Source organism: Polyodon spathula, unplaced genomic scaffold (genome assembly GCF_017654505.1).
Source record: "Polyodon spathula isolate WHYD16114869_AA unplaced genomic scaffold, ASM1765450v1 scaffolds_3345, whole genome shotgun sequence".
NCBI classification, from domain to species: domain Eukaryota; kingdom Metazoa; phylum Chordata; class Actinopteri; order Acipenseriformes; family Polyodontidae; genus Polyodon; species Polyodon spathula.
In genome coordinates this window covers 1-17,235 of record NW_024474808.1, presented here as the reverse complement: position 1 = coordinate 17,235, position 17,235 = coordinate 1, and the positions used below count along the sequence as shown (strand labels likewise).

The window sequence follows — 17,235 nt, the reverse complement described above, 5'->3', positions numbered from 1 at the left end:
TTCCCAGCCTTCCTGTCACTCCCACTCCTCACACAATTCCAGTCACCACCCATCACTACCGGTATGGATGAACTAAGCTCCATCCTCACCAGTCCCAACAGTTCAACCCTCTGGTGTTTCTCCACAGGCGCATACACATTCACCAGTTTAAACTCTTGTTTATTACAAACCACTCTCACCATCACAACCCTCCCATCCTGCAACACACTTCTCTCTTTAATTACACACTTATTATTTTTAAACAGTATTGCCACCCCCGCATTCTTATTTTCATCTGTCCCCGACCACACTGATTCACCTTTCAGCCACATGCTTTCCAACTCTCTATATTCTTTTCTAAACCCAATCCCACACTCTTGCAAAAAGAACACATCTGCATCAATATCTGCTAGCCACTCTAAAACAGCTTTGCACCTGACCTTGCTCACCACACTCCTCACATTCACTGTAGCTATTATGAGCGCCATGTGGAACAACAAAAGGTGTGACAACATAACCATTACATTTTACTTGGCTCCATCCCCACGCTATCTGAGAACTGCTGTACGTTATCATCGTCTAAAAAAGAGGTGCCCCCAGGGTCAACACCCCTCCCACCATAAGACCTGTCACTCAGTACCGAGGAGTCAGAACCAGGAGACACCGGAGCTCCCGGCCTAGCATGCTTACTGTCCTCTTTTATTCCCTTTTTCCCTCTTTTCCCCACTTTCATACCACCTCTTACATCTTCTCCTTTCTCCAATTTCCTTTTCCCCGAAGCTCTCTCCTGCTCCATTTGTTCCTCATCTAGCTCTCCTCCCACCTCTATCTCCTCTTCACTAGACTCCCCCTCCGATCCACTCTCTACATCACTCACCACATATCCCCTTGGATGCATCTGGCCACATGGGATAGGGGTCTCGTCCTGGGTACCTGAGGGACCCACCTCCCCCTCACTCTTATTCGACCCCTCTCCGAGCCCCCCACTGTCCTCTTCTGAAGATGTAACCTGCAGATCTACTGCCAAGGAAACCCCCTGCTGCTCCTTCTGTCCGTCCCCCTGATCCATCTCCTCCTCCCCCTCACTTCCTCTCTGCTTGATCGACCGCAGTGTAGGCGGATGGTCTACGGACAGGGGCAGGGAAGTCAGGAGAAGCTGAGATGTGTACATCGGGCCTCTGTTGGCGCCGCGGCGTGGAGGGAAGGGACGGGGCGTAGTCTGCGAGGCAGGGCAAGGTCGCCAGGGAACGAGACGAGCCTCTGTTCCGAGCAGCAAAGGAGGACGCGGGCGACGTGCTATCAGTCCTCTCCTCTGCTCCCTCTCCCCCTCCCTCTGCTCCCTCTCCCTTTCCCTCTGCTCTCTCTCCCTCTCTTCATTTCTCTTTGCTTTGTTAGCAAAGGAGGCCGGACAGTGCATAAAAAGGTGCTCAGTACTGTCACATAAGCTACACTTCCTTTTCTCCTGACACTCGCTCGCCACATGCCCCTCACCTTTACAAACATAACACATAATTTTTGTGCACCCCGCCGCCAAGTGACCCATTGCCCCACACCTTCGACACAATTTGGGTTGCCCAAAATAATGTACATAACCCCTATCCATCCCCAGCACTATTTCAGAGGGGATGGCCCTATACCCCTCATACCCATTCGGATCTGGCAACAGACTTACACGCACTCTCCATGCACCATTCCATACCCCATCACTATCCCTCACTTTCTCTGCACCCCCATGCACCAAACAATACTTTCTCAGCCATATACACACATCCTCTCCCTGCACAGTCTCCGAACCCATCCTCACAATCACCACCCTCCTAGCAACATCAGTCAAGGTAGTCACATGAAACCTACTCAACTGATGGTCATCTTTCCCTAAAATAAACAACCGGTGACATTTCTGCAAATCACTCACCTCCCTAAAACTCACATCCCAAGTGTTTCCCTTCCCCACAGTAATAATACAATTGAGTTGATCTGGCTTGAATCCCAATTTATTCTGTAACACAGACCTAGAGAACTCAAGCCTATTAAATTCAACCTCCTGCCCCTCTCCTCTCTCCTGCTCCTTCAAGGAAATCCTTATACAATTAAAACGACGTGCCGCAAACCTCGAGGCCGCCATTTTAACTATATAAACACCTTCTCCCACAAAAAAGAAAGCTTAAGTTTTAAATTTAGCCAAGGCCAAAAAAAGCAAGGTATCAACCTATGAAAAAGAAAACGAAAAACAGCAGATAAGGTGCCCTCAAAGGGTCCCCCTTACCTGCTCAACAACCTGGCTCCTGGACTGCCGCCTGCCCTAGTCCTCTCCTACCCAGACCACAGCTACCAGCAACCAACGCTGCTCCCGTTTACCTTACCGATACCTTACCGATCGCTTCCAAATCAAACTGCGGACGAGCCACACACTCGATCTGAGCCAAGAGGCCGAGAAGCGATGCCCACAATGGTTTTGGCCAAACGCCCCGGGCGCGGCCGCCCGCCGCAGCAGTCGTGGTACTTGCTTCTCGGGCGGGCGGAGGGAGGAAGGAAGGAAGGAAGGAAGGAAGGAAAGGAAGAAGGTGCCGGGCAGGTGTGCCGGGTCTCCAACCGGGGGCGACCGCCCTTTCTGTGCTCGTTCTGCTTTTAAACTCCAGGTGGAGCCCCTCCCTGAGGGGAAGGGCTGTCCAAAAATTGGATCGAACTCGTAAATGCTCCTCTCCACGGAAATCTTTAGTAAAAGGCGAAAGGTTCATTCGAGCTGTAGAGAAGCCGGAGCGTGCCTTTGCTGGTGGCCGAGCCCTTCCGGCCGGCCCAAAGGCCCAAAGGCCCTCCCCTCTGCCAAGCGGCAGCGAGGCCACGCACGCAAAACAAAAACAGGGAACTCCTCCCAAAACGCATCTGCCGTTCCGCCCCGGCGAAAGGGCGCTTTGCTGCTGCTGCTGCTGCTGCTGCTACACTGGCCTGCTGCGTGCGTTAGGCCTGCCTGAATATGAAATATGAAAAAAAAAAAAAAAAAAAAAAAAAAAAAAAAAAAAAAAAACGAAAAGAGCGGGAAAACGGCGCGTCCCAGGAAAGGGGAGGTGGGGAGGGAGGGAGGGAGGGTGGGGCTCTCTCTCTCTCTCTCTCTCTCTCTCTCTCTCTCTCTCTCTCTCTCTCTCTCTCTCTCTCTCTCTCTCTCTCTCTCTCTCTCTCTCTCTTTGACCTTTCTGAGAAATGGGCACCGTTCCCGGAGGTACTGCAATACCGGGTCGATGCGTGGAGTGGACGGAGCAAGCCCCGCTTCCATCTCCCGCTTCCAAAAATCCATTTAATATAGACGGTCCCCCTATGGGGGACGTATCAGATATTAAACTGATAAGAACAGATTTTTTTTTTTTTTTTTTTTTTTTTTTTTATTTTTTTTATTAATTTATTAATTCATTGCAATATGAATACATCACATTTATGGTTACAATAACCATACTATTTACAAAAACAAAAACATCCCATAGTCCAAAACATTCCAATACTTGTCAAAAACAATAACACTTCCTTCCACAAATCTTTCCATATTACATTCATTACAGTCCAAACAAAACTGAAACATCTATACTGCGTTCAGACCACTCCAGTAGCCAGGATCCACACACAAAAAATAATCTTTCCATGCAGTACCTTTCACTGTACAAATCAAATCACACAAAGGACATTACAACAAATACACTTAATCAAAAAAAAACTATAACAGTAGCGATTCAGCTTTGTTCAAAGCAAGAAAAACCTTTGCCCTTCCTAAATAACCTCCTCATCCAAAACCCTTGAAAACACCCAGAAACACTAACCAATGCCAACAGCCCATTGCCCACCAATCCACTTTCCCACCTTCCACATTTGTTCCGCCTTCTGCTTCCCCGACTCCCGACGATCTTTGATTTCATAATCCTTTAGGATGCTCAAAGCCAGCCTCACGCAGTCCGAACTTGAGAGCTGAGCATTCCTAAAAACCAGAACATTTCTTGCTCTCCATATTGCGTCCTTAAAGGAGTTCAGTATTGCCCACAACACATACCACTTGTTCTTGCTCATCTTTTCATTATGTTTCCCATATAATATCATGGGCTCATTTACTGTCTCTCCTTCACAATATTCTTTTACAAAGGTGTCAGCCTCAGCCCAAACATGTTGTGCGAAGCTGCAATTAACCAACAGATGCTCAGCTGATTCTTCCGCTCCACAACCCTGACGAGGGCATCTAGGAGTCTTCGCCATTTGCCGTCTGTGCATCATTTGTCTGACTGGCAAGGCCTCATGGGCTATCAGCCAGGCCAAGTCCCTATGTATAGTCAAGAGCCTTGGATGGGCAACCTCTATCCAAATCCTTTCCACCTGATCTGCGGTGTACCACCTGACAGGACAGATAGTATCCTTGCTCTGAACAAGTCTGACCACCTTCCTATAGTCCTCCCAGTACTCTTTCTCTATATTCTTTAATTCATTCTTAACAATAAAATCTTTAATCAGTGAGAAGTTGAAAGGCATTTCCCAAACTGTTGGTACTGTTAACGGAACATTATACATTTTAAAGGACCTTAACATTGCTCCCATATAGAACCTCAAAAACAAAGCAGCTGTACATTTTCCAAGCAAACACATATGCACGTGTAAAACGACATACTTTGCAATTAGAACCAAATTTATATCTGGAAACTGTTTGCCTCCTAAAAGGGCATTTTTAACCACAACATTTCTCCTTACTTTCTCACTCTTTGACCCCCAAAAGAAACAAAACAAAGTCCTATTCAAAATCTTCAAGACATGTGTTGTTGGAGGGAACACAACCGCGATGTAAAACAGCATGGGCAAAATTGTAGATTTTAAGACCAGAACCTTTCCTTCCATTGTCAGATTTCTAAGCGACCATAATCCTAGCTTCTGTGACACTCTCGCCCCTACATCCACCCAGTTCAGCTGACCAGATCCTGTGCTATCAAACTTCAAACCTAAAACCTTGATAGAATCAGTTTTAACACATACATCACTGTCTGGAGCCTCTGGCCAATTACCATAAAACATACACTCAGATTTTTCTTTGTTCAGCTTTGCCCCTGATGCTAGACCATATCTTTCTGTGTGCCAAAGGGTCCTTCTAATTGACCTTCTGTCGCTACATAAGACAGTTACATCATCCATGTATGCCAGAATTTTTACCATTCTCCCACCACCCCCTGGTACAGACATTCCTTTGACACTTTGATCTTTTCTTAAAATATTGACCAAAGGTTCCAAACAGCAGATAAACAGAATCGGTGATAAAGGGCAGCCTTGCCGCACACCACATTTAATTGGGACAACTTTTGAGAGGACCCCATTAACTAAGACTCTACTCTGTATGTTCTTGTACAGCAAACCCACCCATTTCACTACACTCGCCGGAAACCCCATTTTGCCTAACACCCTTAACATAAACTTGTGCGAGACTCTGTCGTAGGCTTTCTCCAGGTCCAGATTCAAAACACACAAAGGATAATTTCTATCACGGGCATAAAACACAGAATCTCTTAACAAAATGAGGCTGTCCGTTATCCTCCGCCCTGGTACAGCACAGGTCTGGTCCAGGTGGATTACACTGTCAATCACCGTTTTCATCCTTGATGTTAAAATCTTTGCCAAGCACTTATAATCGACATTTAATAGACTTATTGGTCTCCAATTTTTCAACTCCTCCCTGCTGTTCTTTTTGAAAATAAGGGTAATGATCCCCTCCCTAAAAGAGGGCGGCATTTCCCCCACAGCTATAACTTCATTATAAACCATTAGAATATCAGGACCTACTATTTCCCAAAATTTGGAGTAAAACTCCCTTGGCAAGCCATCTCTACCAGGCGCTTTCCCCAATTTAAAGGACTTCATTGCCTCTGTCACTTCCTTCAGATCTAAAGGTTTTTCCAAACTTTCCCCTCCATCCACCACACAGTCCAACTCCTCCAAAAATTCATCCATCACATTCCCTTCAGTATTTTTCTCCCTATATAGAGCACTATAAAAATCCTCCACCACCTCCATCATTCCTTTGGTGTCTTTTTTAATACTGCCATCTTCATCTTTCAGGCCAGTCATTGCCTTTTTCTTGTCCACAATCTTTTTATAAAAAAACCTGGTACATTTCTCATTTTCTTCAATATATTGCACTTTACTTCTAAACATCACGGCTTTGCACCGCTTCTCAAACAACTCTTTCAATTTGCTTTTTATTTCCTTTATGTCATCGTTCACTGGAAACCCCTGCCTTTGCAATTTGACCAGATGTTCCAGTCTACATTGCAACCCATTTATTCTCTTCCTTCCTTTGGCTGCCCTGATTTTACCTTCTGTCACAAAGAACTTTTTGATTCTCTCTTTCACACACTCCCACCATTCACTTACTGACCCATACATATCCTTCACAGTCTGCCACTCTTCATACCTACGTTTAAACTTTCTCCCCAACCTTTCATCCTCTAACAGCTCCACATTCAGCTTCCATACTCCCTTCCCCACCTCACACACCCCCTCCATTCCCATCCTAGCAGTCACCATACAATGGTCAGTAAAGAACGCAGGCACTACATCACACTTATCCCACCGCACACTGTTTGAAGAAAAAATAAAGTCTATTCTAGAAGCTTTTGTTCCATCATCACTCACCCATGTGTACACATTCTCACCGGGTTTCACAGCTTTCAAGACATCTAGAAGCCTAAAATCTGTCACGAGTTCATTCAAAACTATTGATGTTTTATCTAGTTTAACTCCCTCAGGGTTCGTCCTTCTATCCGATGCCTTTAACACTGTGTTAAAGTCCCCGGCCAAAATACACACACGTGTTGTATCTAAAAGCTTCCTTATTTTCTTAAACAGTTCAAATCTTTCTTCCTTATCTGGGGATGCATACACATTAATAAAACGCAATGCTTTCCCCAGGTACTTCACATCCACAACCAGCATTCTCCCACATTCTATCACTTCCTTACTCTCCATCACAAAATTCCTGTTTTTGAAAAGAATCCCTACTCCAGCTGCTTTACAGCCATTCCCTCCTGACCAGACAGACTCGCCATGTACCCACATTCTCTCCATACCCACATAGTTATCTTGGAAGGATAATCCACATTCTTGCAAAAACACAACATCAGTATTGACTGTTCCAAGGAAATGTAAAACCGTTTTGCATCTTCCTTCACTCTTCACACTTCTCACGTTTAAAGTTGTTATCAGCAGCATCAAGAAAGAGAAAGATTTGTACTGCCATATCAAACAAAAAACTACTTGCTTTTACTCATACTCATTGCCTCAACAAAATCATCCACATTCTCATACACACTTTCACTCCCAAAATCTCTCGCTCCCCCATCAAAAATAGGGGATCCTATCTCACTGCTCGGAGAAAAACCAGGGAGCAAGAAAGAAGCACCACTCCTTTCTCCCCTTTCCCGCTCCTCATCCTGCTCAGACTCACTACTCTCATCCTTATTTTTCGTCTTCTTTGTTTTTTTGGCTTTGTGCCAACTCCCACTTCTCTATTTTCCTTTTGTCAGTTGCCTTTTCCACATCCATAACCTCAATCACACTAGCACTTCTCTGTCGACTCCTGATATACCTAACACCAGCTTCCCCCCTTTCAACACTCCCCCCTCTCCCACCAGACTCACTCCTATTCCCCCTCTCCCTCTCACCCACTGTAGCACTCCTCCCTCTTTGTACAGCTTCATTATTATTCACATTCTCAGTCTCCTTTGCAGTCTTGTCTTCTTTTGATCCTTCCCCAACACTCACACCAGGCTTATTCCCAGCCTCCTTCACTCCACCCATCCCACCTTTCTCTTCTCCAAACTCATTCCCACCCATCTCTCCACCAACCACAAGGTCCCCCCTTACTTCACCCCCCTCTTCTTCACTCATCGGTGTTTCAGGCACAACCCCTTGACTCTCAGACACGCCCTCTCCCTCTCCTCCAATCACCTCCGAACAACTCAGCACACCGGCACCCTCACAGGCCTCTTCCTCTAACTCAACACTCTCTGTAGAAAATGGCGATACGGCTAAATCACTAGACAAATCCACATTCAGGTTTACGACAATTTGGTCATTCCTTTCCACCTCTGCATCCACATCCACATTTACAGTGTTCTTAGTTCCCACACCAGTCATATCCTGAACCCTCCCTGCTCTCGTCCTGTTTGCAAAGGATTGTGGGCAGTCTCTAAACAAATGACCCTCCTTTCCACACAGGTTACATCTTCTCTCGCTTACACAATCCATTGAAGAGTGTCCCACCTCCTTACAAACTCCACAAATTTCCTTCTTGCAAACCACTGCCAGGTGCCCCATCTCACCACACTTCCTGCACAACTTTGGTTGGCCCTGATAAACACAAACCCTCTATTTGGTCCCAAGGTTATATCCGACGGGATGTGTCTAAACCCACCATACCCTGTAGCACTATCATAAAGCTTTACCAGAATCCTCCATGAACCATTCCAAATCTGATCTGAGTCCAGCACTCTCACAGCACTCCTTTTAACCACGCAATACCTTGCTATCCAGGTATTCACATCTTGTTCGGATACGGTTTCATTGAACATTCTAACAATCACTGTTTTCACAGAGTTATCTGTTAAAGCTTCAACTTCGAATTTCTCCAACACCTCATTAGACCCCAATTCATCCCTTACTCTCCAAAATTTCCTAAAGCTTGTATCATTTACAAAACTAACATCCCAAGAAAAGCCATTAGTCAACGGAATGAGACAAAAAATCTCACCTGCACTAAATCCCAGAGTCCTTTGCAACACATTTTTACTAAACTCAAACCTTGTCAGTTCAGTCTTCCCATTTCCCTCTCTAAAACACTGTTTTAAACTAAAGCGCACACAACAGTGCCGCCTCACTCCAAACCTAGAAAAAGACATTCTAGTCTAAATAAAAACCACCAAAAAAAGAAAAAAGAAGGAAGCCAGCCCCAAAGGGCCCTACCCCCGTAGAAAAAAAACTGCCTCCTGCTCTGCTCCTTCTTGACCTTTCCCTCCAAGAAAAGAAAACACCTCCGGGGCACCTGCACAACAAAAAGAAGAAAAAAAAATTACTTAACAAGACAATCTACAATTGCACTATCCGCAATACACCACCGATCGCAACCCTTGATCGAGCCAAGAGGCCGAGAAGCGATGCCCACAATGGTTTTGGCCAAACGCCCCGGGCGCGGCCGCCCGCCGCAGCAGTCGTGGTACTTGCTTCTCGGGCGGGCGGAGGGAAGGAAGGAAGGAAGGAAGGAAGGAAGGAAAGGTGCCGGGCTCCAACGGGGGCGACCGCCCTTTCTGTGCTCGTTCTGCTTTTAAACTCCAGGTGGAGCCCCTCCCTGAGGGGAAGGGCTGTCCAAAAATTGGATCGAACTCGTAAATGCTCCTCTCCACGGAAATCTTTAGTAAAAGGCGAAAGGTTCATTCGAGCTGTAGAGAAGCCGGAGCGTGCCTTTGCTGGTGGCCGAGCCCTTCCGGCCGGCCCAAAGGCCCAAAGGCCCTCCCCTCTGCCAAGCGGCAGCGAGGCCACGCACGCAAAACAAAAACAGGGAACTCCTCCCAAAACGCATCTGCCGTTCCGCCCCGGCGAAAGGGCGCTTTGCTGCTGCTGCTACACTGGCCTGCTGCGTGTGTTAGGCCTGCCTGAATATGAAATATGAAAAAAAAAATGAAAAAAAAAAAAAAAAAAAAAAAACGAAAAAAAAAAACGGCGCGTCCCAGGAAAGGGGAAAGGGAAAAGAAGAGAGCGAGAGCTTTTGCGGGAAAACGGCGCCGTCCCAGGAAAGGAAAGGGGAGGTGGGGCGTCTCTCTCTCTCTCTCTCTCTCTCTCTCTCTCTCTCTCTCTCTTCGCTCTCTCTCTCTCTCTCTCTCTCTCTCTCTCTTTTTGACCTTTCTGAGAAATGGGCACCGTTCCCGGAGGTACTGCAATACCGGGTCGATGCGTGGAGTGGACGGAGCAAGCCCCGCTTCCATCTCCCGCTTCCAAAAATCCATTTAATATAGACGGTCCCCCTATGGGGGACGTATCAGATATTAAACTGATAAGAACAGATTTTTTTTTTTTTTTTTTTTTTTTTTTTTTTTTTTCAAATGCCCACAATGGTTTTGGCCAAACGCCCCGGGCGCGGCCGCCCGCCGCAGCAGTCGTGGTAAAAACAAAAAACAAACAAAAACATTCAAAAACAAGGGAAAACAAAAGGACAGGAAGGAAGGAAGGAAGGAGGAAAGGTGCAAAATCCAACGGGGGCGACCGCCCTTTCATTGCTCGTTCTGCTTTTAAACTCCAGGTGGAGCCCCTCCCTGAATGGAAGGGCTGTCAAAAATTGGATCGAACTCGTAAATGCTCCTCTCCACGGAAATCTTTAGTAAACAAAAACAAAATTCAGCTTTAGAGAAGCCAGCGTGCACTTTTCTGGTGGCCGAGCCCTTCCGGCCGGCTCAAAAATCATATCCCCAAAGGCCCTCCCCTTTGCTTTTAAACAGCTTTACCACGCACGCAAAACAAAAACAGGGAACTCTTCCCAAAACCATCTGCACGTTCCAAAACTCTATTCCTTTCTGTTGCTGCTTTTTTGGCCTGCTGCCTCTGTTATCACCCCCTTCAACAATCTCTCCTGAAAAAAAATTAAAAAAAAAAACTCCCTCCTACAAAAACTCCGCATTAAATTATCCTCCTTTTCTTCCATTATTTTTCCCTCCAAATCCCTCGGTTCCAGTCCTCTTAATGGGTCTCCTCTTCTTTTCCTCTCTCCTCTCTCTCTCGCTCTCATACCAGCTGGGCTCAGCTGCACCCTCGTTGGCACTCTCCTCACTCCTGCTCCCGGCTCCAGGTTCTCTGTCCTTCCGCTTTTTCTTTATTTCAATCTCCGGGTCGATGCCTGGACTGGAATGAGCAAGCCCCGCTTCCATCTCCCGCTTCACAACCATCCATTTAATATAGACACCTCCCCCTATGGGGGACGTATCAGATACCCCCTCCACCACTGATAAGAACAGATACCTTCCTTACTTACATCACTACCCCCTTTACTCCCTCCACTCATTCCCTTTCCACTCCCATCTTTCTTTGCACCATCACCTCCCTCCTTTGCTCGCTCACCATCCATACCAGTCCCACCTCCACTCTTTTCTTCTCCACTCCCATCATTCTTTGCACCATCACCACCCTCACTTGCTCTCTCACCACCCATACCACGCTTTCCACACTCTCTATACAGGTGATCCAGTGCTCCACACATACTGCAACTTTTTGGGGTTTTACAGTCCATCGCTTCATGCCCTTTTCGCCTGCATTTCTGGCAGAACATTACTTGGCACTCGCTCGCCTCATGCCCTTCCAGTGTTATCACTTAAAACACTTTCGCGGCTGTAGGGTAACTTAAAAAACCCCTGTTTCCCCCAATCTGTACGGCCGGCCCGGAGGGTGTACTATACCCCCCTCCTTTGAACTGCAGCATCTTCAGCCTCACAAAAAATTTCCACTTCCCAGTCCATAAACCTATAGGGTCAAGCACTTTAAAAGGTCCCGAAATAATGTCTGCAAAAACGGCCAACATACTGTGCGACTTCCTCCTGCCCAACATATGGGTTATACATGAAAACAAACAAAGGCCGAACTTCCCTTGCAAAAAGGGATCTGCAATATACATCGAAAAAGGCCTTTCATCTCTTTCTTCTCCTGGTAAGTATCCCAAACACTCTGAGCCTCTCTTCACTGCACAAAACCAAATCAAAAAACTCTCTCATAGGACGCCTCTGGAAACTTTAAATAGACTTCACCTCCAAATTTCTCTCCTTTTGACCTTTCTGAGAAAGAATTCACCGTTCCCGGTGGTCCTGCAATTCCGCAGCATCGACGCGTGGAGTTCTTTCTCCAAAACCTCACTTCCATCTCCCGGATCCAAAAATCCATTTCCTTCCAGTCGCCATCGTATTCCGCTCCCAGCGCCTTCTCTCCCTATTGGATCCTCAGGATGCTGCGGTCATGCCACATACACTTGATCTGAGCCAAGAGGCCGAGAAGCGATGCCCACAATGGTTTTGGCCAAACGCCCCGGGCGCGGCCGCCCGCCGCAGCAGTCGTGGTACTTGCTTCTCGGGCGGGCGGAGGGAGGAAGGAAAGGAAGGAAGGAAGGAAGGAAGGAAGGAAGGAAAGGTGCCGGGCTCCAACGGGGGCGACCGCCCTTTCTGTGCTCGTTCTGCTTTTAAACTCCAGGTGGAGCCCCTCCCTGAGGGGAAGGGCTGTCCAAAAATTGGATCGAACTCGTAAATGCTCCTCTCCACGGAAATCTTTAGTAAAAGGCGAAAGGTTCATTCGAGCTGTAGAGAAGCCGGAGCGTGCCTTTGCTGGTGGCCGAGCCCTTCCGGCCGGCCCAAAGGCCCAAAGGCCCTCCCCTCTGCCAAGCGGCAGCGAGGCCACGCAAAAACAAAAAAAGGGAACTCCTCCCAAAACGCATCTGCCGTTCCGCCCCGGCGAAAGGGCGCTTTGCTGCTGCTGCTACACTGGCCTGCTGCGTGTGTTAGGCCTGCCTGAATATGAAATATGAAAAAAAAAAAAAAAAAAAAAAAAAGAACGAAAAGAGCGGGAAAACGGCGCGTCCCAGGAAAGGGGGGTTAGGGTGGGGCTCTCTCTCTCTCTCTCTCTCTCTCTCTCTCTCTCTCTCTCTCTCTCTCTCTCTCTCTCTCTCTCTCTCTCTCTCTCTTTTGACCTTTCTGAGAAATGGGCACCGTTCCCGGAGGTACTGCAATACCGGGTCGATGCGTGGAGTGGACGGAGCAAGCCCCGCTTCCATCTCCCGCTTCCAAAAATCCATTTAATATAGACGGTCCCCCTATGGGGGACGTATCAGATATTAAACTGATAAGAACAGATACTACACTTGATTTTTTTTTTTTTTTTTTTTTTTTTTGCCCACAATGGTTTTATTAAACGCCCCGGGCGCGGCCGCCCGCCGCAGCAGTCGTGGTACTTGCTTCTCGGGCGGGCGGAGGGAGGAAGGAAGGAAGGAACAAGGAAGGAAAGGTGCCGGGCTCCAACGGGGGCGACCGCCCTTTCTGTGCTCGTTCTGCTTTTAAACTCCAGGTGGAGCCCCTCCCTGAGGGGAAGGGCTGTCCAAAAATTGGATCGAACTCGTAAATGCTCCTCTCCACGGAAATCTTTAGTAAAAGGCGAAAGGTTTATTCGAGCTGTAGAGAAGCCGGAGCGTGCCTTTGCTGGTCCGAGCCCTTCCGGCCGGCCCAAAGGCCCAAAGGCCCTACTTCCAGATCCTTCCAAAATCCAAATCTTCTTCCTGTCCATTCTGCCGTTCCGCCCCGGCGAAAGGGCGCTTTGCTCCTGCTGCCTTCCATGATCCAAATCCATATCTTCATCCTGTCCCTTTATGAAATATGAAATCTATGCAAATCAAAAAAAAAAAAATCCAAAATCTTCATCCAGTCCTTTCCTAATTCAAATCCGTTTCTTCACAACCATATCCATATCCATAATCAAAATCTTATCCCAGTCCATTCCAAAAACTGTGCATCCAAAACCATTTCCATTTCCATAGCCATAACCCAGTCCATTCCAAAACTGCAAGAACCATTTCTAATCCATTTTCTTTTCCATTTTCATTTTCATCTCCCGAATCCTTAACCTAGATTCTAAGGGAACGCCTTGATCTCAGCCAAGCTCCGACCAGTGCTGTGACTCTACACCCACACACTTGATCTGAGCCAAGAGGCCGAGAAGCGATGCCCACAATGGTTTTGGCCAAACGCCCCGGGCGCGGCCGCCCGCCGCAGCAGTCGTGGTACTTGCTTCTCGGGCGGGCGGAGGGAGGGAGGAAGGAAGGAAGGAAGGAAGGAAAGGAAGGAAAGGTGCCGGGCTCCAACGGGGGCGACCGCCCTTTCTGTGCTCGTTCTGCTTTTAAACTCCAGGTGGAGCCCCTCCCTGAGGGGAAGGGCTGTCCAAAAATTGGATCGAACTCGTAAATGCTCCTCTCCACGGAAATCTTTAGTAAAAGGCGAAAGGTTCATTCGAGCTGTAGAGAAGCCGGAGCGTGCCTTTGCTGGTGGCCGAGCCCTTCCGGCCGGCCCAAAGGCCCAAAGGCCCTCCCCTCTGCCAAGCGGCAGCGAGGCCACGCACGCAAAACAAAAACAGGGAACTCCTCCCAAAACGCATCTGCCGTTCCGCCCCGGCGAAAGGGCGCTTTGCTGCTGCTGCTACACTGGCCTGCTGCGTGTGTTAGGCCTGCCTGAATATGAAATATGAAAAAAAAAAAAAAAAAAAAAAAAAAAAAAAAAAGAACGAAAAGAGCGGGAAAACGGCGCGTCCCAGGAAAGGGGAGGGTGGGGCTCTCTCTCTCTCTCTCTCTCTCTCTCTCTCTCTCTCTCTCGCTCTCTCTCTCTCTCTCTCTCTCTCTCTCTCTCTCTCTCTTTTGACCTTTCTGAGAAATGGGCACCGTTCCCGGAGGTACTGCAATACCGGGTCGATGCGTGGAGTGGACGGAGCAAGCCCCGCTTCCATCTCCCGCTTCCAAAAATCCATTTAATATAGACGGTCCCCCTATGGGGGACGTATCAGATATTAAACTGATAAGAACAGATTTTTTTTTTTTTTTTTTTTTTTTTATTTTTTTTCATTAAACAAAGAAAAAACATACTCATACATAATCAAACCACTAAATACAATACAGAACAAAAACAGTCACATTATCGAAGTCATAAAGAACTTTACAATAAAAAACAGACCCTTTGAAAAAAAAACACGACTAACAAAACTTACATAACCCAAAACCATCAACAAAAACAAAAAGACAAAAAACATTTCATTACAAAAACATTTAGCATAATCAAAATAACAACAAAAAAACACACAATACATTAATTCTTCAAAAATAACAGAGCCATCAATTTTCCAAAATCCAACATTTCAATTTTCCAAATTTAAACATATGCAACATCAAATATTTCAACAACAAAAAACAAAAAACAATCTTTTATTCCCACTCCCACTCTTCATTCCAACATCCATTTCTCAACTCAAAAATCATATTCAACACAAAACCAAAAAACTTTCTTTTAAACCTCTTTACTTCTTTTAATCCCCTTTCTTTGCTCTTCATCTTTCCATCTTGCATCATAACAAAACTCTGTTCCTCTCTGTCCTGTATTTTTTAACCTCTGCCTCCGTTATCACCCCCTTCAACAATCTCTCCTTCCAAGCCATTAACTCAAAAAACTCCCTCCAGTACAAAGACTTAAAGCATTAAATTATCCCTCCTTTTCTTTCCATTTGTATTACCATCTTCCCTCAAAATCCCTCGTACGTTCCAGTTTCCTCTTCAAGGGTACTCTTCTTCTTTTCCTCATTTCCTCCTTTCTTCCACGCTTTCATACCAGCTGGGCCCAGCTACACCCTCGTTGGCACTCTCCTCACTCCTGCTCCCGGCTCCAGGTTCTCTGTCCTTCCGCTTTTTCTTTAACTCCACTCTCCGTTTCCTCCATCGCCTCACCCTCTTGCACCTTGTCCGCCCCACCATCACCTTCACCACCACCACCTACACCCACACCTCCACCCCCTTTCACTTCCTTACCACTCATACCCCCTCCACCACTCATATTCCCCACCACTCTCACCACACCACCGTCCTTACTTACATCACTCCCCCCTTTACTCCCTCCACTCATTCCCTTTCCACTCCCATCTTTCTTTGCACCATCACCACCCTCCTTTGCTCGCTCACCATCCATACCACTCCCACCTCCACTCTTTCCTTCTCCACTCCCATCATTCTTTGCACCATCACCACCCTCACTTGCTCTCTCACCACCCATACCACGCTTTCCACTCTCTCTATACAGGTGATCCAGTGCTCCACATATACTGCAACTTTTTGGGGTTTTACAGTCCATCGCTTCATGCCCTTTCCGCCTGCATTTCTGGCAGAACATTACTTTGCACTCGCTCGCCTCATGCCCTTCAGTGTCGCACTTAAAACACTTCCGCGGTTGCCCAGGGTAACTTAAAAAACCCCTGTTTCCCCCAATCTGTACATGGCCCGGAGGGTGTACTATACCCCCCTCCTTTGAACTGCAGATCTTCAGCCTCACAATAAATTTCCACTTCCCAGTCCATATACCTATAGGGTCAAGCACTTTAAAAGGTCCTGAAATAATGTCGCAAAAACGGCCAACATACTGTGCGACTTCCTCCTGCCCAACATATGGGTTATACATGAAAACAAACAAAGGCCGAACTTCCCTTGCAAATAAAGGATCTGCAATATACATCGAAAAAGGCCTTTCATTTTTCTTCTCCTGGTAAGTATCCCAAACACTTTGAGCCAACTCCTCACTGCACAAAACCAAATCAAAAAACTTTTCATAATTCTGGAAACAAAAAATAGACTTCACTTCCAGTTTCAGTCCTTTTAAGAGCACCTCCTTCACGAAGAATTCTCGCCCGCCTGGTGTATCCTTCAGTTCTGCAGCATCGACGATCTTCAATCTCTTTCTCCAAAACCTCACTCCATCGGAACCGGATCAGGTTCTGCATCCTCCTTCCAGTGGCCATCGTATCCAGCTCCCAGCGCCTTCTCTTTCTCACTGGATATTCAGAATGCTGCGGTCATGCCACATACACTTGATCTGAGCCAAGAGGCCGAGAAGCGATGCCCACAATGGTTTTGGCCAAACGCCCCGGGCGCGGCCGCCCGCCGCAGCAGTCGTGGTACTTGCTTCTCGGGCGGGCGGAGGGAGGAAGGAAGGAAGGAAGGAAGGAAGGAAAGGTGCCGGGCTCCAACGGGGGCGACCGCCCTTTCTGTGCTCGTTCTGCTTTTAAACTCCAGGTGGAGCCCCTCCCTGAGGGGAAGGGCTGTCCAAAAATTGGATCGAACTCGTAAATGCTCCTCTCCACGGAAATCTTTAGTAAAAGGCGAAAGGTTCATTCGAGCTGTAGAGAAGCCGGAGCGTGCCTTTGCTGGTGGCCGAGCCCTTCCGGCCGGCCCAAAGGCCCAAAGGCCCTCCCCTCTGCCAAGCGGCAGCGAGGCCACGCACGCAAAACAAAAACAGGGAACTCCTCCCAAAACGCATCTGCCGTTCCGCCCCGGCGAAAGGGCGCTTTGCTGCTGCTGCTACACTGGCCTGCTGCGTGTGTTAGGCCTGCCTGAATATGAAATATGAAAAAAAAAAAAAAAAAAAAAAAAAAAAAAAGAGCGGGAAAACGGCGCGTCCCAGGAAAGGGGAGGGTGGGGCT

General features: G+C 47.3%; 6 non-coding genes and 5 pseudogenes across 6 annotated transcripts; all 11 read right to left on the bottom strand.

The window, feature by feature from the left end:
• Window positions 1-2,624: 2,624 nt before the first annotated feature.
• LOC121311904 lies at window positions 2,625-2,742 on the bottom strand. Its single transcript, XR_005949595.1, has one exon. It is a non-coding gene; the product is annotated as a U5 spliceosomal RNA (small nuclear RNA).
• Window positions 2,743-3,174: 432 nt separating this feature from the next.
• Window positions 3,175-3,377, bottom strand: LOC121311906 (annotated as a pseudogene).
• A 5,953-nt stretch (window positions 3,378-9,330) lies between these two features.
• Window positions 9,331-9,448, bottom strand: LOC121311903. Its single transcript, XR_005949594.1, has one exon. It is a non-coding gene; the product is annotated as a U5 spliceosomal RNA (small nuclear RNA).
• A 447-nt stretch (window positions 9,449-9,895) lies between these two features.
• Window positions 9,896-10,104, bottom strand: LOC121311908 (annotated as a pseudogene).
• Window positions 10,105-11,809: 1,705 nt separating this feature from the next.
• On the bottom strand, window positions 11,810-12,025 carry LOC121311909 (annotated as a pseudogene).
• Window positions 12,026-12,219: 194 nt separating this feature from the next.
• LOC121311902 lies at window positions 12,220-12,337 on the bottom strand. The gene has a single exon (XR_005949593.1). It is a non-coding gene; the product is annotated as a U5 spliceosomal RNA (small nuclear RNA).
• Window positions 12,338-12,714: 377 nt separating this feature from the next.
• LOC121311898 lies at window positions 12,715-12,921 on the bottom strand (annotated as a pseudogene).
• A 165-nt stretch (window positions 12,922-13,086) lies between these two features.
• On the bottom strand, window positions 13,087-13,204 carry LOC121311899. The gene has a single exon (XR_005949590.1). It is a non-coding gene; the product is annotated as a U5 spliceosomal RNA (small nuclear RNA).
• Window positions 13,205-13,922: 718 nt separating this feature from the next.
• Window positions 13,923-14,040, bottom strand: LOC121311901. The gene has a single exon (XR_005949592.1). It is a non-coding gene; the product is annotated as a U5 spliceosomal RNA (small nuclear RNA).
• A 389-nt stretch (window positions 14,041-14,429) lies between these two features.
• LOC121311905 lies at window positions 14,430-14,639 on the bottom strand (annotated as a pseudogene).
• A 2,195-nt stretch (window positions 14,640-16,834) lies between these two features.
• Window positions 16,835-16,952, bottom strand: LOC121311900. Its single transcript, XR_005949591.1, has one exon. It is a non-coding gene; the product is annotated as a U5 spliceosomal RNA (small nuclear RNA).
• Between the last annotated feature and the right edge of the window lie 283 nt (window positions 16,953-17,235).